Here is a 23,460-nt window from a genome sequence, read left to right on the forward strand (position 1 = left end):
TTTCACAGATAAATAAACTAAATTATCAGCTGAAACTGATGACTGCTGGCATTTAAGAGTCATTGCCATTTAGAACTCATCAAAAATGTTTAGAGAGGGTGATCCCTTCCTATAGTGATATATCCAAATGCTGTCATAGTATGTTTCAGAGTCTGAGTTCTCTTTGACAGTATGTGAAAGCTTTAAAATGTCCTGTAAAGTCATCAGCTGAACAGTTCGTTAGCCACTCATTCTACATGCTCTTTAGGATTCTGTGGAATACCAGTTGTTCTAGATCTGGCTCTCTGAACACAACAAACACCATCTTTTCCCTGAAACTGTATCTAAAGTCACATCTCAGACAGTGACACAATAGTTGTCAAAATGTTCACTTTTGCGCTGCTGATAAAGGTAACATCAAAATTAAACATCTGATGCTGCTGCTACTGATCTTTCATTTTGGCTAAATTAGGTTATTAGATGAACCTTAAAAAAAAAAAAAAAGTCTTCTGCACTGCACTTTCTTACTTTATCTTCTGGTTGCATATAAACAGTAGAGATGAACTAAGCTGATGATTTGTTCATGCTAAAAGGAGTGTGTGCTGCTTTCGTGTCCCTTGTGCTAGGCCTGGCACTCATCTGACCACGTGATCAACAAGCCAATTGCTATCTCCTAATCCAGCAGAAAATGTTTGGTTTTGGATCATTTTTGTTCCGTTACAGTTGATTTGGCTCATGGTGTAGTCAACTGCCAGAGCCAACTCCAGAGATGCAGGAAGAGCATGTGGCTGGAAAAGGGGAGGAATTAGACAGAAATGGGAAAGGAGAGGAGAAAGAAGACGGACTGTTTTGCAGTTTTTCGTATGTAACAGATAGCTTCCAGATGTTTACAAGTGTTTTTTTCCTTATTTTTATTATATACTACTCCAGTACTATACAGTACAAGTAGAAAGAGCCATGTAGAACAACTAGCGTTCCTTTGGCATCTTCCCTGCTTCCTTCCCTCAGCCCCCTGCCACAATAGGAGGGTAGCTTGGCTCTGTGTCGTTCCATGAAGGGTAGTAAGCTAGAAGCTGCATGCTCTTACCCAGAGGTAACTTCTTCTGGAGATGTGCAGGTAGTGCTGCTACCGAGAACTAGGGTTTTGTCTATAAAGAGGGCTTCATAGGTGCCACATCTGCTACACTGTGACTGCACTCTTCACTGATATTCCTCTGTCACTTCTTTGTGGTGTGTCTTGTATCTTTCTTTCAAATATTTAGAAATCTACATTTAATAATTTTTAGTAGGAAATTTGCAGTTAAGAAACTGATAGATTAAGTGTTCCGAGGTATGAGACTGAGTTCATTTTAATTACCTGCCTTCCTCTGAGTGTCCTAGTATGGGTTCTGATCTTCACAATTTGTTTTGCTTTTATCTCATCATTTCTATTTCTTTGAGTTTATGTTTTGGTAATACTTGGGTTGCCAGTAAATTCTATCAGACATGGCAGTATTTAAAAGTTAAATGTGTGTGCGCGTAGAAAATTGTGGTTTTTTATTGTAACGTACTTCAGTATATAAGTTTGCTTCGTATGTTAAGCTTGTAACAGAAAATGCTTTTAGCTGTTAAATAGTGGGCGGAAACAGAAGATCAGTCAGATTAGCTGGAAAGAGAATGGCAAGACACTACACACAGAGGAAATTTAGGAACTACTCTGGTGTGCTAAAACTTTGTTCTTTATTCAGAAAAGAGTAACTTGATTTATATAATTAGAAATTGATTGAAATACTGAGTTTTTGAAATGTTAGCTCTCATGTTGCTAAATTCGTGTTCTTATTTGGAGAGAATGTCAACTGATACACAACAGTTAATATACAGTCAATTCACCATCACCAGGATTAACTGTGAGGCTGAAATTCCAGGTTGTGGAAGAATCTGGATAGTACAAGTATTGTGGGTTGTAAACTATAGCAGTGGGCCTAACACTGTGCTGAGTCAAGCCAATAAGCCTTCCTAGAATCCGGAATGCTGAGCAGCCGAGGGTAGGCACACGCCGGTGGCTTCGCAAGAGCCGGATCACGTCCGGAGGAACCAGCGCTGAGCTCAAGCTGAAGAGCTCAGGGGCAGGTTAGTGTGTCTGTACAGAATGCTTCCAGTTTTAAGAACACAGTGGAGCAACACTGGCTTCTGCGTGAAGCAGTTTGGATTGTTCATTCACCTTAAATAGTGTTTCTGAGCATCAACCAGCCATGGAAACAACAGAGCTATGCGAGCTGTGTGTGTGCAGTCCTGTGCCCAAGCTGCCAAGTCTCTTTCTTTCTGTAGCTTGGTTAACCCACAACCTGGATTAACTGTTAATAGATAAGTGTAATCTTGATTTTGGATGAGTTCTTGTTAGTGATCCTGTCTATGTGGTGAAAAGGAAGGGGATCACATATCTTTAAACAAAATGAAGCTCATTCATTCCTGACGTCTAATAATAACAAACCTGGAAAAAATGAGGGAGAATAGATGCTTGCAAACTTCATTGATTTGGGGGGGAATTTGCTGTTACTTTTTTATAATTCACCCTTTTCTTCAGTGCAGAGGTGTTTGAATAGATTGGATAGAATTTGCTTTCACTTTTTACCCGTAGAAATGAACAAATGTAGAGGCACATGATATCAGTAGAAATGCACAAAAATTTAATTTGCTATAGTTCATGTCATTTATGGCCAATCAGCTTTTTAAACAGACTGATTAATTACCTTTTGTCACAGACACAAATTAACGTTCTTAAACTTCCTCTTTAATTAAACTTTAACTCTGACAATTGGGATGATTGTGTAACAGTGGCACTATTCAAATGAAATGTTCATTAGGTTCATAAAGCTGTCATCAGGTATTTGTTTCCCTCTGGCTTGTAGCTTCCTAGTCCTCTCGCCATTGGTAATTTCTGCCTTCTGCAAGGCATCCAGAAGGGATGGTGCGAGTGTCCTATAACCTGCTTCAGGCAAAATGAGACAGATGTGAGTAACAGTTTGGTGATCTGAGCTAACTTGTCTGATTTTTTATTTTTTTTTTTTATTTTTTTTTTTTTGCCTGAAGGATTAGATAGTGCTCACAAAGCAGTCTGCTGACTCTGCAGTGGAGGCTGTAATATCCTGCCAGAGGCAAATGGCAAGTTTAGGTGGTTAATGTCTTCTGCTAGTTTAGCTTAACTTTGTACGAGATGTGCATCCACTTGCTTAGGTGTTTTTAGGACAAGGGCTATTCGTACCTTTTGTATTACAGTAAATTTATTACTAGACTTTTATAACCAGCTGAAGCATGTTTTATAGAAGCCTAACCCTAACTACTTTCTTACCAGTTCTTTTTGTAACCATTGATTAGCCTGTATTGATTTTTGAATCATTTTGACTTGTCGTGATCACTTAGACTTGCCTTTATTATTAACATAAGGGCCTTTCGTACAGGAGATGAAATCAATTAAATTCTGGCAAGTGCAAATGTAGACCAGAGAGCTTTGACAGTCTTGGTTTTCATGGTGTTTGTGACAGTAGTGGAAATATGCCAGCAAACTTAAATTTCTTGCTCAGGCAAGATCTAGAACAATTTAGAACATTCTGAACTGTTAAAAAGCTGTTTCTGACTGAATTTAGTTAAGTTGGAAGGTTGTTTTGAAAACTAGGTGAGGTGATCTAGTGTGGTTCTTTCAGCACTTGGTCTACTACAGCTTTGTCTTGTTAATATTTTTCTGTAGAGGTTGAAGGATGAGTGTATGATCACTGGGGTTTTCCATTTCATACTTTCATTCCTTATGTAGTATTGAGTAGTTCTTGCAAATATAGCTTTTTGCTGAGTGCTCTTGATATGTAAATGTCCTGTTTAGCTCTTGAGAAGGACAAACTTCATGATCGCAGGTAAAATGCAGTGGTTTCTCAGGGCCTAGGTGTATATTGCAGCTACCTAGTAGATTTTTGCATGGCTTCTTGTTGTGTGAAGGTATGACTGTGGCTTTTTGTGCACTGCCATTTGCGGGGTATCATTTTTTTAATGTTAGTATAGGAGCACTTTGGGAACAGTTGGATAAAACTGTGATGGGAAAGTGGTGGGGAAGATGGTGAGTTTTAAGTCAAAAATAGCATTAAATGCTCAAGTGAGGAAAAAGCTTACCACCACATACAATAAAAGGTGGGGATATTTGTAACTGTTGTGTGGATCTCCTTAATCCCAGGTAATAGCAAATATTACTGTGTCAGCTGTAGGAGAGTTTCTTGCAAGATACATAACTGTCTTGCTTGAAATGTAAAAATTCATGTGAGCATCATAGATGCAATGACTGACTGGTGGCAGTACACATTACTGATACTTGATTCTCCCTCATTTTCATGGGGATTAAGGAGTCCAATTGCTTGAATATGGACCTTCTTATTCCTTCCTCAGATTTCCGTTACCCTGTAGTTCTTTGAGGTGGACAAAATAAAACAAAATGAAGGTTTAGCTCTTTTAACCTTTTATTTTCCTGAAGAGTCCCAGCTCTCTGTCTCTCCATGTATGTGAGATGCTCCAGTCCCTTAATCATCTTAGTAGCCCTCCACTGGACTTGCTCCAGTAGCTCCATGTTTCTCTTGTACTGGAAAGCCCAGAACTGGACCCAGCACTCCAGACACGGCCTCACCAGGGCTGAGTAGAGGAGGAGGAGGATCACCTCCCTCCACCTGCTGGCAATGTTCTTCCTAATGCAACCCAGGATACCATTGGCCTCCTTGGCCACAAGGACACATTGCTGGCTCATGGTCAACTTGTTGTCCAACAGGACACCCAGGTCCTTCTCTGCAGAGCTGCTTTCCAGCACATCAGCCCCCAGCCTGTACTGGGACATGGGGTTATTCCTCCCCAGGGGCATGCACTTCTCTTTATTGAACTTCATGAAGTTCTTCTCTGCCCATTTCGCCAGCCTGTCCAGGTCTGTCTGAATGGCAGCACAGCCCTCTGGGGTATCAGCCACTCTTCCCAGTTTTGTATCATCAGCAAACTTGCTGAGGGTGCACTCTGTCCTTTCATCCAGGTCATCAGGGAATAAGTTGAACAACATTGGACCCAGTATTGACCCCTGGGGGGACACCGCTAGCTACAGGCCTCCAACTAGACTTTGTGCCACTAATCACAACCCTCTGAGCTTTGCCATTCAGCCAGTTCTCAGTCCACCTCATCCTCCTCAGATGAGTCCACTCATCTAGCCCACACTTCTTGAGCTTGCCTATGAGGATGTTATGGAAGACAGTGACAAAAGCCTTACTGAAGTCCAGGTAGACAACATCCAGTGCTCTCCCCTCATCTACTCAGCCAGTCATTCCATCATAGAAGGCTATCAGGATGGTTAAGCATGATTTCCCCTTGGTAAATCCATGCTGACTACTCCTGAACACCTTCTTATCCTTCATATGCTTAGAGATGGTGTCCAGGATGAGCTGCTCCATCACCTTTCCAGGGATCGAGGTGAGGCTGACTGGCCTCTGTAGTTCCCTGGGTCCTCCTCCTTGCCCGTTTTGAAGACTGGAGTGACATACATTGGGAACTAAAAGAAAAACAGTGGTTGTAGAAGGCAATGGGGGTGGAAAGGAGCTCCAAGGAAGTTTTATTTATGTCCTGAATACCAAGGGTGAGATTAGATTTAAAGGAAAGTCGTGTCCACATCTTGTCTTAAGGACTAAGACTGTCTTTGTGATGAAGGCAAAACAAGAACATTCTGAATGACTTATTTTCATTGAATGAGCAAAATACCTGGTTGTAAGGAACCTGATCTTTAAGGAAGATTATGCTATCAAGATTTTCTCCTGGATCACAAGTATTAAGATAAAAATTCAAAGCATTCTTTTTTGCTATGTGTTTATAATCTTCTCCATCCATATTTGGGATTTAAGGTAGGTTAGTTACGTTGTGAAGAATTACGTAAAATACATGCCTAACCTACTGAGGAGTTCTATTTGTACAATTCCAAAGAAGCAGGAAAGCTGAGTAATAGAATGCACTTCATTATTGGACACTCAAACGAGAATCTTACATTAACTGGCATGTGTCCTTCAGAATGGACTTTATACCTCTTATGATGCTCTTTGATTAATTGGCAGGATTTTTTCTTAATTGCAGTCTGAACTGGCACAGCTGAAAGCTTTTGCATTGATAAAATACCTTTGGAAACAGAATTGATAATGTACCTTTAGAAAACACAGAGCCAATTGATGTTGAAATAACATTACAGTTCCAGAGAAGGAAAAACCTGTTTCTGTTTTGTAACGTGAAATAATCGGTTTTGTGTTCTTAAGAAGTAATATGTGTTACATAGTCTCTGAGCTCGATAGTTATCAACTGCTATTCATTCTGAGTATTAAAATTTGAAGTTTAAACCTGCACCTCATTAAAATATTTAACAGCTTTTTCAAAGCTGATGGCTTCCAACTGGAAATTTAAAAAGTTTGTGATAAGTGAAGGTCAATAGAGGCATTGTCAGCAGTCTGTATGTGTGTTGTAAGGTGGTTATTTTAAAAATACAGTAGTCACCAGTGCTGTCAAAATGTACTAGAAGTTGTTAAAACACTTATTCTAGTTTTGCTTCCCAATAATGGGCATCTTTCTGGATATTTAGAATTTTCTAATCCATGATCTAACTGAATGATAGTCACCACTAGTTATCCCAAGACCTTCTTACATAGGAGGCCTGTAGTTTGACATTCCATTATTTGGGATGGGATATTTGGGATGATAATGCTCTGTCAGTACAGAAGCTTTGAATAGTCTCTTAACTCTTACTTGAAGTGTCCCCTGTGGTCAGCTGTGGTGAGTTTGTCTTTTGCAGGGTTGAGTTCCTTTTACTACTGAGAGAATTTCATTCTGTGAATTTCCAAAAAAAAAAAAAAAAAAAAAAAAAAAAAAAAGATTTTGACCAGACTTCATCAGATGAGATTGATATTGCAGCACTGTAGACCCGTAAGAGTTAGGGAAATGAGTTAGCTGTCTCTCTTGAATTTGAGTGGAAGCCATGAAGACAAATAAATGTGCTTATACACCGAGTACTTTTGTCCTTCCTAGCTGTGCTTGCAAGTGCTCAATAACTTAACAGAGTGCTGAACTCTTTTATTTTCTAAACCCTTAAAGACTTGAATGCTATCAGTCAGTGTAGTAAAGTTGTACTAACCTTCCTTGTAATGTAGCTATCCAAAGAGATACTATTTTGTAGTCACTAGTAATCTGATACCTCTTATTAGTCCTGAAAGATGTAAAAAAATCTGTAATATACTTTAAAAAATTTTAACCAAATACTTACATTGGGGGGGGGGAAGAATTCTGAAGAGCTTTGTTAGTTTTTTTCTTTAGAGAGCTCCAATATTTTCTGTATTGAGTGTAGGCTATGCAGCTGTTTTTATCCCCATGTTAAAATATTTGGTTACAGGAATCTTTCCACTTAATTGAGCAAACACAGGAGAATATTTATGTAACTGAGGGTCTGCAACCGCCAGTCGAATTAATTGGGAGAGGAATAATTAGGCAAATGGTAGTGTCCAAGTGGTCCCAGTAGAAAAATGTATTGCAATCCCAATAGAATCTCATTAATGTTGTTATTTGTGATGAGCTGTGCTTTTTGCAGTGCCATAAAGGAGAGGCAAATGTGGAAGGATCTCAGTAGGGTGTCAGCTTGGGTATGAAGCAGAAACAATATCAAGGTTTTAAGCTGTCTAGTCTCATTATTGTCACTTAGTCAAGGCTGAAGCTCCACTATCTGCTTAAAAACCTTCCTTGATTGAATGAGCCACTTCGGGTGAAATACCTGCAAAAGAGAAACTTTCCGTTTTAGTACTTGTTAAAGGATTGTTGCTTTGTGTATGAGAAACAGGTTCTCTTACACCAAGCAGATAACCAAATAAAAAATGAGACTAATATTAAGCTTATTACAAATGCTTTTGCTTGAAGTCAACAGCTTACTGTTTCAAAAAACAGAAAGGTTAGTAAGCATGTTATCTATACTTTCCATTGTAATGTTAATCAGATAGTGAAATAAAGGAAAACTTATGACCTCTTGTTCCAGTTATAGAATTGTGGCCTGGGATACAAATCTACTTTCATAGAAAAACTATAGAAAAGCTAGCTAACACTTTTAGCTACATCATGAAAAGATATCTGCATATATGTAAGAAAACACTCACCTCTTTTGGTTCTGTAAGGGAAATGCATATTAGGAGAGAATGTATCTGAGCTTAATGGCATCACTCCTTCCAGCTTTACCAACATCTGCTTTCTGGCTACATTTTGAGACCTGGAACTGAGTGGGTTTGAATATTGCAACAGAGAAGTTAATTAACATGATATCATATTTATAGTAGCTGTTCTAGGAAGTATTCTCTTTGGTTCCTGCTCTGTGGTAGCAAGATCTATCATTTGGTCAGTTAAGGAAAATATCTTAGAAAAAGTTCTCTGGGGTAAATTAAGTGTTGGTAAGTCAGGTTTTCAGTGTGTAAACTCAAACACAGCCTGGATGCTATAACTGGGAAGTTGAGTTTTTCCCTACTATTTTCCCCTTTTTTCACCATCTTAGTATCTTTTTTTTTTTTTAGCTCTGTTAAAAATCACTGTATTTCATTTCTCTGTATAATACTGTACTGTAACAATACAGTGTGCATTTTTGCAGCTTACTTCTTTGGTACATTTGAGTGGTGTATATGACTCAGTAAATAATACCTACAATGAGAATATCTTCCATCAAAACTAAACAGTAAAAATAAAGCATTTCACAGATAATCATTCAGAGCTTCACACCTTGGGAAAGAGGTAAGTATTATCTCATTTCAGAGGAAGTATCTGAGGCATGGAGAGGGTAAGGGAGCTGCTCAGGGTCGTGAAGAACATCTGTAATAATGCTGGTAAAATGAATTGTCCTATACAACTCCAGTTTCATTCCAGCAGAATTAGAATAATGGCTTTCATTCATCTACCAGTGAGCTACAGTGCCTTCCTGATTTGAAACGTTAACAGGATTTGGGGTTTGTTTTTTATCAAAATAAGCTAACAGCTGAGTATTGCATGATGTAGTGAATTCATTTTATTTTTATTGAAGACTAAATTAGTCCCTGTCACAACGGTCTAGACTGAGAGTCCTGGAAACCAAGAGCCTCTCTTTGTCATACTGAAAGTTTATAATAAAAGTTGTGTGCATTTTGTATTTATCTACTCCACTTCCCATGTTACCTATAGCTGCTGATGTTTTTAATTAACTTAGTTTCCTATTACACTAGCAGCTGTGGATAAATTCCAGTTAAGCAGGCCTCTTCTTTATATGTGCTTTTTTAATGTGACTGTAAAATATTCACCAATTTTAGATTCCTGGGGCCATATTCAGACATGTCTCTTGCTTAGCCACTGAAAAGAGACAGACATCTAAGTAAGATTCTGGGAACAGTCCTGTACACAATACATGTGAAAAGAGATGTCTTTGAGCATGGTCTAGGTAAAAGGCAATGGTCCATACTTTACTGTTCAGTCCAGAGCAGATGAAGACATGGGATTCTGATTTGCTCTCACAGATGGTCATGCACACCTCATTTGGTGCAATTTATTAGCTAGCCATTTGTAGTGTTAATAGCAAAAGCTTTCTTTTGATGCTTTCTAAACACAGACCTTTTGTATTCTTGCCTGCAATTTCCAGGAGAGAGAGTATACAAAAGTGCTGTGCAGTGAATGAACAGCAAGACTGATGCCTCTGAAAGCAGTTGGCTTTGCTTGTACACACCAGAACAATAGTTTGGCGCGTGCAACGTGGAGTAGTTACATCCCATATGTCCTGGGAGCGCTGGACTCCTACGTTAGGGACACAGCAGCTGTGACAGATGTGCAGCAACTCTGATGCATGTGCAACATGGGTGCTGTACAAATACTGTGCAGTTAGAGAAGGGCTGTTTCTCTCTGTAGTGTTCTTGAACAAAGCATGTGAAGGCATCGTGCAGTACAAGCATGACTAAGGCCTGTGCTTTCAGGAATGGTGAGATTTACTGGCATTGGAGGATCTATTCACAGGCAGCATATATTGAACACAGACTTTGCATCTTGCTTGTACAGAAACACTTGATATTTCCAGCCTTCCCAAGCAGAGCTGTACTGCAGAACCCTTCAGGGGTTGGAAGCCTAGAAATCCAAGAAAAGTAGAAAATAAACCTTAAGTCCATCCAGATAAGCAGGCAGAAACCCCTTCTCCCCCCCCCCCCAAGAGAAAACACTTTCTGAAGCATTCAAACATTGGCCCAACCTAACTGCAGAAGGTTTTGATACTTATTCCAGGCAGATTTTTCCAAAATTTGTAAGTATTTTTCAAAGTAGATAATCCAGGCTAATGGAAGGAGAAGGACAGTGCATTTTGAATAAGAGAGAAGGACCCACTGGGAGTCTGATTCAGAAATAAACAGGCAGTAGAAAGTTAGTACTGCAGAGCATCTGGGATTATTGATTTCCCAGTGCTCCAAGAAAGTTGAACAGCTCAGGTGAAACATAGATGTGAACAGGTATTAACTCTTTTCCAGTTGTGTTTCAGCTGATAAACCTCCTCCCTTGATCCCTCTTGAGTCTATGTCCTTCATTGCCTTTTCCGCCACAAAATCAGAGGAGAAAAATCAAGCCCACTTTGTGGAACCATTTCTACTGTAAAGCTGTTATGCATTGGCTATCATTTTTTCACAAAATCACAAAGAAAAAAAACACCCAGTGGTGAGGCTAATGGTTGAAAAGTCAGGGAAAAGAAGTGAAAGTGAGAAGGTGAAAAACATCAAGGTTGCTTCAGTAGGAGACTACAACAGCAGACAAGTAATGTGAAGGAAGATGTTCCAAAGGGCAGCGCTGGTCGGCAGCGCTGGAGCTAATTTCAAAAAACTGCCAGCCATTAACAAATCCAGTAGTACTGATGTGTAGGCAGAAACAGTGAGTCGAGGGTTAACTGGTGTATAACTCTTGGCTCTTCTGAAATTTTATAGGTAAAGCAGCGGGTATTGGTGTGAATCCCAACCCTTCATATTTTAACTCAAGGGTATCAGCAGGAGCAGCAGTTCCTAATCCCTTGTGCTGTTTAACCCGCTTTCAGGCTCATGACTGCTTCCGTAGCTGAGCTTCATTGAGCTCACGTTGTCAGTGGTTAAATGCTGAGATCCTGCTTGGGGAACTGCTGTGCTAAAGGGAACCTGTTCAAAAAGCATAGTCTTAATTATCGCACTAAATGAAATCTTGGTAGCATGTTTTTATCAAGTTCAGGGCTGCTATGCTGTATCCTGTCTTCCCAGTCCAGCTTTTACAGCACAGACAATTCATTTACGATTTACACATGTCCAATTAGTAACAGAAACATAATGACTTTAAAAGGTAACGCTGCGTGAGGTGGCTGGAGCGCTGCTGGCTCACAGCGGTAAGAAGGGGTTGTTGTTTCACCCTGGACGTAAAAAGAGGGTACTAGCTGTTCGAGAGGGTGCTGGGGAGCTGTCTGGAGGGGAACCCCAAGGCAGCCAGCCTTGAACAGGAAGCTTATACTGCGGCTTTTATTAAGTTATAATTCAAAAATAGCTGAAAGCCAAACCCACTCCTAATTCTGATTAGAAGCCCATCTTTCTCTATGGAAACTTATTTGCTTCTTGCTGTTGTTTAACTAGATTGATGTTAAAGTTGTATTTTAGCATAGTGTGGTTTTTTTTTTTTTCCTGCAGTGAAAAAGGTTTGAGGATGGCAGTCAACATGGGGACGGAGTTGCAGACATCATGGGAAGCATATTGCTCACCCCTTCCACTCCTTAGCTCCGTGCTGGGTCCTAGTGCCGAACCGGCTCTGGTGTTTTCTCATCTCAGTTTAGTAGATGCTAGAACTCAAAATTCTCCAAAGTAACACCTAATAGGTTAGATCCAGGAAATAAGAAGCAGGTCATCTCTCAGAATCATATGCGAACCGCAGGCAAGCAGTTTCCTAAAGTTGTAGGCTGGGTAAATCTTGTATTTGTGTTACAAAGGTTTTGTTTCCTTTAAGCAGACACTGATTCTAAGCTGAAATGGAGTTTTGATGCATGTAGTCACCACTATGACTAGGCAAGTGTTTACTGCGCGTGGCCAGTGTTCACAGATGAACAAAACCTGCACTATGCAAATGCTTCTATCAGTTCCTAAAGCTCCACTGCGCTATGCGTTCAGCAACTGGTATCAGGCAGACCTAAAATTAGAGACGTGCTTGTAACAGGTTTTGTTCCACATTCTCTCCTTTTCTAGCCTTTTTTAGCTAATGCAAACTGTAATACACGTTTAAGCCATGTTTAGGACAGGTTACGTTTTGATGTGTGAAACCTTTAGCTTACCTTGTTTTTGTCGGTTTTATTTATAAAAGCAAAGCACAGCAGTTGTTTAAAGATCAATAGGGTTAGTGCTGAATTGTGTCTACTTCAAACATTTATTTGTGAAGATCTCTTTTGTAATTCTAACTAGCATCTCTTAAAGATTCTGCTGCGCTACATAAGCCATTATAAACTATTATGGATAAAAAAATGCTAATCTAATAGATTTTATTAGAAATTAGAAGCTTGTTCATGCAAGGCTCTTGGTTTAAAGAAATTTTTCACTGTAATGGTACATTTTCCTGTACTGGATCATACTATTGACTCAGCAGGTTTACTGAGTCACTGAAAGTAGTTAAAGACAGGTACCTAATCCTCCTTTCCTGTTACACCACTTTACATTAAGGCTGGTCTTTTTGTCAGTTTTCGTATTTCCTGAATAGGGGAGCAATAATATTACATGATGCAAAATATGCTGCAGTAGAGACTGAGAGGTTGGGAATCAATGTGGGTATTGATGTATTTTAAAAAGAAAAAATATTATGGCAGTAGTTAATCATATTTTCTTTGAGAAACTGTTACTCTGCCCTTCACAGCCTTCAAAAGGTAGAGATAGTGACTGCTAGGCCCAATGACAGGGCAGACAAAGGCTGTGTAAATTCTCTTTAATAAGTATTTCCTCATCCCTTTCAAAAACCCAGAGATTTTTGGAGGACTAAGTGAAGAAGATGATAGAACAATTATTAAATGTTTGCAGTGCTCCTCTGTATGAAGTATTTGGTGAATGATGATGAAATGCTCAGACTGAAAAGGCTGCAGTGTTTCGTCTGGAGAGGAGGAGGCAGGGCAGTTATGGTCAAGGTTTGAACACAAAACCAAATCTCAGAATAGAATGAGGGGGCATAAATTTAAACTAGTAGGTGATTGACTTGAAAGAAAGTACAGAACAGATTCTAGATCAGATCCTTGCCCCAGGAAGACAGGGTAGGGGCAGATTGTGTCAGCTGATCAAAAAGGGATTAGACAAATTCGTTATGACAGGTCCATAAAGTAAAGGCAATAGTTAGCATAACAATTGTAGATGTTGGGGGAATACGAGAGGAATAAATAGTAGAAAGGCAGAGGCATGCTTTCCCCTCACCAGCTTCTCCTATTGCTGCTCTTGGAGTTCAAACACTGAGTTAGATAAATCATTGGTCTGACCAGTAATGTATTCCTTATGTCCTTAGATATTGCCATCTTGTGAATTTTTTTGTATTGAAAATGGCTGTTTCCTGTTACAGCTAGCGTGATCATTGTGTCTTTACAATCAATTTGCTTTTGAAAGTGAAGCAGTTTCTCATTATGATGTCCTATGTGTTTTACAGTTCCATTTTTACAGTTCTTTTGGGACCAAGTTTTGGTGCGTAGGAACTGTAAGGAGAACAAGACAGTGAAAGATGTGGAGGAAGGGGCGGAAACAGGTGATGTTTAGGAACAGCAGGGAAATTGGGGGAAAGGAGAAGGCTGCTAAAGCAAATGGAGTAATATGAACACATAAGGGGAAAGATAATTTCCAGAAGGTAGGAATCATTTCTAATCACTTACGAGAAGGTTTGCTCATGCTTTTTAAGACTGGATTTTGACCCCCTAAAATGTCACATGTTTAGAAGCCTGGCAGTTTTCCTTCAAAAGCTATAAACTCCTGATGGAAAATTAGCTTTCTCCACCCAAGCTTCCTCCTCAAACAAAACTCAGAATAATCAATGACTATAAAATTAGTAATATAAGCAAATCTTATGATTTTGGGAGTGTCCATCTTGAGATTTTTTTTTTAATAGGATTTTGTGTTGACGTACTTCATGCTGGCCTATAAAAGCCCCAGCATACACACCATCAGTTGTGCTGTTTGACAGCTGAAGATGGAGTAGATCTGTGGTCTTGCCTTTTCCTAGCCCTTCAGGAGTGACTTTTCTCATGGAGGTTTTAGCAGAGAAATAATCCCTGCATTTAGGAAAATATTTATTGATTATTCCATCCTTATACGGACCAGAGTGATCTTTACATGGGTGATTAAACAGTACATGTCTCGGATCCAAAGGCACACCAGATTCTAACATGCCTGGCTCACTTCTCCTCTCCGAACAAAACAGGGAAACATCCAATCTATTTGTGAGTATGTCTAATGTTCTAGAAGGGTATTGCTTTTACCACTGTACTCCTTATGTAAACATCCTTATGTAGATGTCCAGCACTTTTTCCAATTTTTGCAGTAATCAGTAACAGGAGCAGAAAAATAATGTTTTCTTTCTCTCTCACTGCCTCTCACTCTCCTTTTCCCTCCTGCAGAGTTTCTTGATGGCCTGAAATACATTAGCAGGACTGTTCTTATCTGTTAGAGAGATTGATGCAGCTCTTGAAATGAGAAAGTTTGCCTTTTCTCATAACATGGGTTAGTTAAATAGGGATGAAAAACTGAAATAAGGCACAATTAGAATAAAAGCATCTATCTTCTTTCATCTGGTATTTTCTTGGTATTTGGGAGACTTGCTAAAATTTTGCCTTTTTATTGTGTGTGTGTGTGTATGTGCACATGTGTGCTTGTGCACGTACAGCTTCTGTCATGCTGAGTGCTGGTATAGCTATTTCAGGAATAAATCATGAAATACATAAACTAATATATAATTCCATACTTGGATAATTCATATTGTTACTATATATATATATATATATATATAGTACTGAGGGCAAAGGGAGAAAATTCCTCCTTCTGAAACTTGGTAACTGGCAGTGGTCAGTGTTGATGTCACTGGTTTAAAAAAAAAATAAAAAAAGACTGTTTTTTCCTCATTGAAAAATGTTTGTGGGAACAAAATAAGCTCAGATAGGGTCTAAAACTGAATGTTTATAATCACCACAATCCACTGTGCTCTATTTAATTTTATACATAAGTAGGCGGTAACATTTTCTGTTGGAATATTAAAACTATTCAAAAATGCTTTTATATCAGTTATAGATGTATACCAACCTAGTTTTCTGAAAGGAGTGAACAAGCTAAATTCTTTCATAATCTATTTACAAAATTGCATGAGTACTAACTTTGTATTAACATACAGTTTTCAGTAAGGATAACATCTTTTGTGTGCATTTGTAAAACTTAATGCTTGAAGTACTTTAATACAAACTACAGAATAATAACATTTACATGTTCAAAAGTCTTAAAATATATATGTTACTATTTTTTCTTTCCTAGCGTGGTCTCTTAAGAATGATGTTGTTGTTGCATGCATTTGTTGTTGCATGTTATTTGTCCCTTATAATAACTTCTTGAGCCAACAGAGATGTAGAAATCTCAAAGGTATGACATACCTATGAGTTCTGCTCAAAAAGGGAGAAAAAGAGACAGACAGACTGATGCTGTATTAAAGAATGCAGTATAAACTTGACCTTTATTGGACATCAAAGAATCCACACAAGACAGATCCCCTGTGACTCTGTGTTCCATGAAGACCTCAGTGGGAGTTCATACATTATAAAACACTGGATTTAGTTCTCAGTTTAAGTTTTTCTCCTGTGTGAATTTTCTGTCATCAGTAAGGGATGAATTCATGATGCAGAACTGGGATAAAAAAGTTGAAAATAATTCAGGCAACAGCCAGGCCTAAGCTTACTGGAGATCAGACTGTACTAGTTATGCTGTTTAAAATGATAAAATTTAGCTGGAATCTACTGCACGGCTTCCACAAGAAGATATTGTAGTGATACGATTGTAATACATAGGAAATGCCACCCTCCTCTTCTTTTTCCCTAAGACTTGTCAAATCATTAACTGTCAAAAACTGTCTACCGCATGTAGTAATATGGGATACCAGAGGGCAGTAGTGATTTTATTTTTCCTCTCGCTTTTGTCACATTTGGGAGCAAGCACCTGCGTGGTCAGGTAAGGAGGAAAAGGGTGCTTGGCAGAATCTTTCACTGCCCTGGTAGATGGACTGAGGTCCTCTTCACTGTACATTGCTGCACAGTTATGAGACCTGCAGGCTGCATTACTGCACTTGACGAGAGCTCCACTGCAGTTGGTAACCCTGACTCTGTAGCTTCTGTATCATTTAGCCAGACGCTGTGCAGTCAGCATGTGGAGAAGATCACAATCTTTGCAGGAATGACCTCTATCCAAGTCTCTATTGAGTATCTTGTGGACACAAATTGTATAAATGCAGGAATCAAAGATTCTTCTCTCCATTATTTCCCAAAATGCAGGTGTGCAACTCTAAAAACAGTACAAGAAGTGTTCAGAAAAGGCATGAGAAGCAGCTCTAGATTTGGAAGCAGTATAGCTGTGTCAGCACGGTGCTATTCTCTGGGCTAATTAGGGACAGGAATTGAATAACAGACTTTGCTTTTGGAGGGAAAAGGTAATTTTTAAAAGGAGCAAGGTAATTTAGGGAATGCTGGTCCGGGCAGGCTTCAGTGATAGTAACAAAGAGGAAAAACTCAACTTTGTGCCTTTAACTTGTTAACAGGTAGCACTGCTGAAGTGACTCATTTGTTAAGGATGGATGTGCACTGCTGATGGGTATTAAGTTTTTTTTACCACTGACTTGACTCTTACAAGAACCCTTGAAATAGCAGAATTAGCATATTGCTTTGATAAATTGGGAGCTCCTATTCCTGTTGAAACAAAGCTCAATGACTCAATTTGTAGCTGGTTCGGGCTCTCAAGAGAGTGCACAGGGATACTGGAAAGACAGTTCTTCCCTAATACTTTCCTGATTCAAGGCACAGCACACTTCTCAACCTCACTGAGATGCTCGGGCATGCCAGAAGGAGGCTTATTTTCTTTCACTTGGCAGAAGTTGCTGGCTTATGTTTAAAAGGACTGCCATGGAGCTTGGAATTTTAATTATTTTGAACCAACTTTTAGATAAATTGTTGCTATTAAATAAAGTATTTATCTTCTGGAAAAGACATTTAACTGGCCGCGGGTAATTGTACTAGGCAGTGTGTGTTCAACTATGCTAAAATCTGTTGTTGCTAGGCTTCGTTTTTTTTTTTCCAAGGTAACACTAGAAGGAGGAATGGAAGAATAACATAAATCAAATTTTTATTTTGAAATCTTTGTCTTCTTCTGAATTGCATAAATCATTTAGTTCTTTTCACAGCAAAATGTCTTGATAAAAGGATCGTTAATATTAAAGATAGTATGAAATGCAAAAGTATTTGTTGCACTTTAGATGAAAGCTTCTTTTTGCATGATATTTTACTTATTTGTTTCACAACTAAAACTAGCATGTCATAGCTGGATATGATGTAGTAATGATATGGCTGTAAGTGATGGTAAGTTTTACCCCAGTATGATTTAAGAAAGAGAGAATTATTAAGGTAGCTCAGCCCCACCATCTCAAGGAAATGTTACTCATATCCCTCCTTAACTGTGAATTTACGTGCTTTGTTCAAAGACAGGTGTTGAGGCACAGCTTCGTTCCATCATGATAGATCAGCAGAGCAATATAAGATGTAGCTTTTGCAAAAATTCATGTAGTTCCATAACAAAGATTGTAGTAAAACAAACTCCAAATGGAAAAAAATACATTTGTCTTTAATGAATTAATTCCATGTGATATATTGACAGTCCAAGAATCAGCTCTTGTCAAGATTTTTTCATTTCACTCTAGCTTTCTTCTTGCTTCTCAGGATGGAAGCCTGTATGCAGGCTTACAAGGAACCACCTGAGTTAGGGGCAGTCCTTGAAACCACAGGCTGCCATGTAAGAGAAGCTGTGGCCAGCAGGATTGCCCCGAACATCCCCTTTGGACTGCCTGTGAGCCCCAAAAGGCTCTCCGCTGCCTTCTAACAGTGTATGACCCTGCGTACAAACGAACAAAAGTCTCCAACTCTGTATACGGTGTATTACAGAAAGAAAGGGCGCTGCCATGGCTTCACTTCCTTCAACAGCTGGGGATTTCTTAGGAATGTGCTTATGGTACAATACATCAGGAATCTTCATATTAAAGAAACATTACAATTTATAGTATACTTGCTGGACCTACCCAGAATGTGAAATAAGTGTAGTTCCCAGGATCCTAGCAGAATTCATATCTAGATGCTGAACTTCTCTCCCATTTTTCAGAAAGTGTATCTTCGTTTCGTAAACATGATGTTCTTGAGAAAGTTGAGAACATTGTTCAGTATAATCCTATTTTTATGGTCTTTGAGGTATCAGAAAAATCTCCCCAAAGTAACTTTCCTTAATTTCCTTACGGCTGGACAAGTGTTGTATAACCATCTCATACCCCCTAACAGAACCACATGCTTGTGGAAAGTGATATGGGAGTACATGGGGAAAAAGGAAGAAGCTGAGTTAAAGATGGACAGGGACTGATGAATTTCTAAGTAGCATTATATATGTTACCATTTTGCTTGTAAATTAATGCTGTTCTAATTTGTATTTTTTCTGGTAAGCTCAAAGATCAGAAAGTTGCAGAATTAAGAAATGCCCAAGATACTGTGTTGGGTTTTGAGAAAAAATTGCCTTTTCTCCTTCTAAAAGATCACCTGCAGGGGGATGTGAAACTATTGCAGTCTTTGCAAAACTTTGTGTTTTTTCCAGGTAAGTTATTTCCTTGCATGCTGGAAAAGGATCTCCTGATCCAGCAAAAAGAAAAGGGTTAGAAAAGCCAAATGTGAATTCTACTGACAGTTTTCTTTTGTAAAGAGTAAAAGAACTAGAAAAAATTAACGAGAGACAATTGAAACATGTGACAGCAAACTGGTCAATCACACTAGAGCGGATAGTCAAATTCCATTCTATCACGCCACACGTGACTTCAACATCCTCAGATTTTTTATGAGTGTCCAGGTGGAAAAGGGAAGTGATTGAGTGATTGCTTTGCCTGAGATTTCAAAACAAATATGTAGCCATGCAAACAAACTGCTTGTCTACATGCTCAACATAATGTACTGAAGTTTTTCTAACACAAAAGAGAAATTCTGCTTCTGATATTACCAACGCCTTTTTCTTCAGGTGACTTGCCCAAATCCTGAGTCCTCCCATGCATGGGCTGGCTGTGGAAATAAGTTACGCAAGTTGCGATGTAGCCCCTTGTTGTGTGAGGATAGCCTCTGTGTATCACAGGCCTCACTCTTTCCTCCTATTTTGCTATGCACTTCCAAGTAGTTTGCACATGCAGTGCATAAACTTATATTTTTATAAATGATTTCCAACTGTACTCCTACCAAAATTCCATGATTTACTGACTTGATTTATAATATGGTAGAATCCATTATGGTTCTGTTAAAAACATTTTTTTTTCAGGAGAACTAGTACTCTAAAGCTCTCCTGTATTTGGGGTGTGGCTATAAAAAATGTATTCTGGTGAAGCTATTTAAAAATGAAAATGAGGTGGAAATATTTTTTCTAAAAATGTTGCTGTTTTTACAATCATATACTTAATGTTTTGCAAAAGGCCATACAGCAGTTATGGTGTGAGTCATAACACAGGCATATATTTCCCAGCTGATAATACTTTTCATCTACCTCTTCCTCCACAAAAGTTAGTGTTAAATGTGTCATTGTAATACGATCTGATAGATTACAATGATAATCAAACCAATAACATAGAAGCCAACTATCAAAGCAAAATGGACTCGAGTAGGCTGTAATGATTGAAGATATGAAATACAGTGAGTCCAAAGATATCCTTGATCAATTTGAGAACTGTTCCTGTCGTTTTGCCATCTGCTTCCCCATCAGAGAATTGAGACAGGGGCACAAGAAATGCGTTGGGGCACATGATGCACGTGTAAAGCCTGTCGCTGTGAAGCTTGTGAGGATGAGTGAGTTTATTGGCCAGTGGGAAGACCTTCTGATCTTCTGAAGTCAGAGCTTTTAGTTTCTATTCCCACCTTTGATGTCAACTTTGTTAGGTTTTGAATTTCAGCTTTGTATAGTACTTTCAAACTTAATATTAAGGTGTTAGTTGTGATTCCACACATTACAAGGTAGGTACTTTCCAAATGCTTAAGAAATACAGTTTGTGCTTATAGTGATAAAGAAAGGAAACATGAGAGAATTTACATACAAGCTAGATTTACCTAATGTAAGTCACACAACCGAAAAAGGTCTTTAAATGAACAGAATAGGGGCTTGCTGATGAGCCTAGGGTGGACACAGTGCAGTGAGACAGTGAATATGCAAGCAAAGAGATGATGGCCAAAACGTGAGGATTCCTCACTGAAAGTGTTGATAGTGATTTTGCTGTTTAATTCTTCATTGGAATGCTATTTTGAGCTGATGATTGCTTCCTCTATTAGAGATAACAAAACTAATAATAGAAGTGATACAATGTGGAGAAAATTCCCACCTAATTCGTTACCTCTGATCTGTAATGTAAAGTTAGAAGTAAAATCCAGTGTTTACTGAAGAAAAGAAATAATCAGATGGGTGAAGGTCTCAAGATAGGTGATCCCCAAAGGGAGAGAAAGGCCATATCATGTGAGAAGATTGGCCCTTGGTGCATCGTCAAACACCTGCACATTCTGGCTCTGTATGGACTCGAAGACTTTTTCTGGCTCCCTTCATCTGATGAATATGTGACACTTGTGGCACTGCACTGGGAACCTGGTTTTCCAGCACTCTTGGCATAAGAACAGCAGCTGGGAGCTAACGAGGAGAAAGGGGGAATCCCATTTGTGCCCCCTGGCTTTCCCTCCTTCCTCTATAGTGTAATTCCATGACTAATGAACAGACTCGATTGCTGTCTGATACTGTTGTCCAGGACAGAGCATGGCAGTCTGAGGTGGTGGTGTGTGATGGAAGAAGCCAATGGAGAAGGACACCGGGAGGAAGGGGAAGGCTAGGTGCCAAGATGTTTGTCTGTGCTTGAACAAGAATGGATCCTTCATGGCAAATTGCTTTGTCTAGTGGTGAGAACATAGGGCTTACTTTCAAAATACAAGGTATTTCTGTAATTCTGCCAGGCAGTACGTGTCCTCTAATTATTTCCTTATGCTGTTCTATTAATTTACACTCCTGCTATACTTTGCTTGTTTTCAACAGATCCATATTATGATGCAAATACACCAGCAGCACTGTAATACGAGGGCCAAGTTTCAAGTAAGTGTTCCTAAATGAGTTTTTGCCATACCTATTCAAATAGCGTCAGAAAAAAACATTCATTCAAGCCATTAATTTAACACGTTACTACAGAGCTAGATTCATTAATAAAATACAAGCTTATTGAAAATCAAATCTTTGCAGTTTCTCTGGGTGCAAACTATGGTTTCATATACCTATGATAGAAGTTTGCCCCTCTGCCTCTGTACTAGAATGACTATGATAGAGTAATATTGCCACTATAGGCATGGTTCTAATACAAACTAATTGCTGTCAGTAAGAGCTATGTTTTGCATCTCAGAAACTGACTGTATTGTCTCAAGTTTATATGTATAGCCAAGATGGCTATTTCCAAATAAAATAAGCATCATGTTAGTCTTCCTGTCATGTGTTCAACAGCTTTGTTTCATCGGAAAAGCAGAGCAAATGGTGTCTTTGGGCATGGTATTTCATAGGGTCACAACTAAGGTATTAGACATCTCAAATGCTTTGCATGAAAATGTTTTCCCTTGTAAAGATCAGGATTAACTCCTGCCTGTCTGTAATTGCAGAAGGGCATTATCTCCAAATCAGCCAACCTTCAGCCTTACATTTGGCCTCCTGATGTGAGCAGAGAGGGACTCTGACTGATTTCATATGCATGTGCTGGAGGAGGAGGAGGAGGAGGAGTTAACTTTCTCAGCTCTACACATGACATACACCATAGTGGTGAGAAGAGACATGGCTACAGCTGCTTCCTGCAGTTCATTCTCTTCATACTCCCCCAGCATCTACAACTGGTATACTACCTGCTCCCTTTCAGTATCTGTTTATCATCTCCAATTTGTCTAATCCTGTTTTGAACCAGCTGATACCATTGGCCCCTATCTTCTCCTGTGGCAACAAGTTCCAAGAATGCACTACCTGTTGTGTAAAGTACTTTTAACTGTTTCAAGCCAATCTCCTATTAGTTTGCATTCGTGCCCCCTGGTTCTACTATCTGGGCATTTGGTGAGTTCTGCATTCCCTTTATCTGCTACCTTTGTGCTTTAGAAACCCCAGTCATACCCTCCCACCTCTTTCTTCTGTAAACTAAGAGTCCTGCTCTCATCAGTCTTTATGCTGGGCTAATCCTGGGTCTATAGGCAGTGATGCTATATGCAAAAATACCTGGTGACTGCCCTTGCACAGCTAAGTATTAATTAACTAGCAGCCCTTGTTGGTGATTGTAACAACCTGGCTGTGGAGACTTGCATGAAAACTTGTGGGATGTGTGCAGCTCAAGTCACAGTGTACACAGACCAGACTGAAAACTGAAGCAAAGATTGTCAAGGCAGGCGTTTTTAATGCATCTTGTTTAGCCTTTTAAAAGCTTTTTTCATCAAATTAACTGTCAGTAGTTTTGTTTTTTCAGGGCTATAGGGTTAGATGTCAATTAAAAATACAAATACATTTTGTCTTTTAAAGATAGGTGTAATACAGAAACCTTAATCCTAACCATCTCTGGAGAACTTTGTTCAGTTGGTAGAGATCTACATAGTTAAGTGTGCAGAGGCCCTTTAAATATCTTTCTAGACATTTCTTTCTGCTGTATTTGGTAAAATAGGAATAAAACCCTGCTGTCATAAATATAAGGAGGGCACAAAAATGCTCCAATTACAGGAGAAAAATTGCAGAGCGGTGCAATCAGTAGCTCATGGCCAAAGCGCCCCTCTGCTTTGATTGCCTTCCTTAAAGGAAGGGACTCATAAATAGCTGCAGAATCAAGGCCGCGGTGTTTACCTTCGCTGCTGTGCCCGCACTGAGCCATTCCGGCAGAGGCCGGGGAAGCTTCCCCGGCTCCCCGACCACTTGGCAGTGTTTGTTTTCCCTTCTCTGGTTCGCTCGAGCTTCTTCCCTCCCCCTTAAAAGCGCTGGCCCGCGTTCCTATGGAAAAGGTCATTTCTCCTTGGCTGGCTTTCCTTCTCCTGGACGGGCCTCCACCTGCACGGGTAATTAAATTACTTTTCCGTGGGAAACTAGAAAAAGAAGGTGGGAGCCGGGCACACGTGGAACTTTTCCACGCCGCCCGGAGCCGCGAGCAGGAGGGCGGCAGGCTCGC

General features: G+C 39.4%; 1 long non-coding RNA gene across 2 annotated transcripts in view; it reads left to right on the plus strand.

The window, feature by feature from the left end:
- LOC112963800 overlaps window positions 1-23,447 on the plus strand; it is a 28,234-nt gene extending 4,787 nt beyond the window's left edge. For both annotated transcript variants that reach the window (XR_003252729.1, XR_003252728.1), the window contains exons 2-3: window positions 21,324-21,380; window positions 21,932-23,447. This is a non-coding gene — a long non-coding RNA (uncharacterized LOC112963800). The remainder of the gene's footprint in view (window positions 1-21,323; window positions 21,381-21,931) is intronic.
- The last annotated feature ends 13 nt before the right edge of the window (window positions 23,448-23,460 follow it).

The sequence above is a fragment of the Apteryx rowi genome, unplaced genomic scaffold, assembly GCF_003343035.1.
Source record: "Apteryx rowi isolate R43461 unplaced genomic scaffold, aptRow1 scaffold_177, whole genome shotgun sequence".
NCBI lineage: Eukaryota > Metazoa > Chordata > Aves > Apterygiformes > Apterygidae > Apteryx > Apteryx rowi.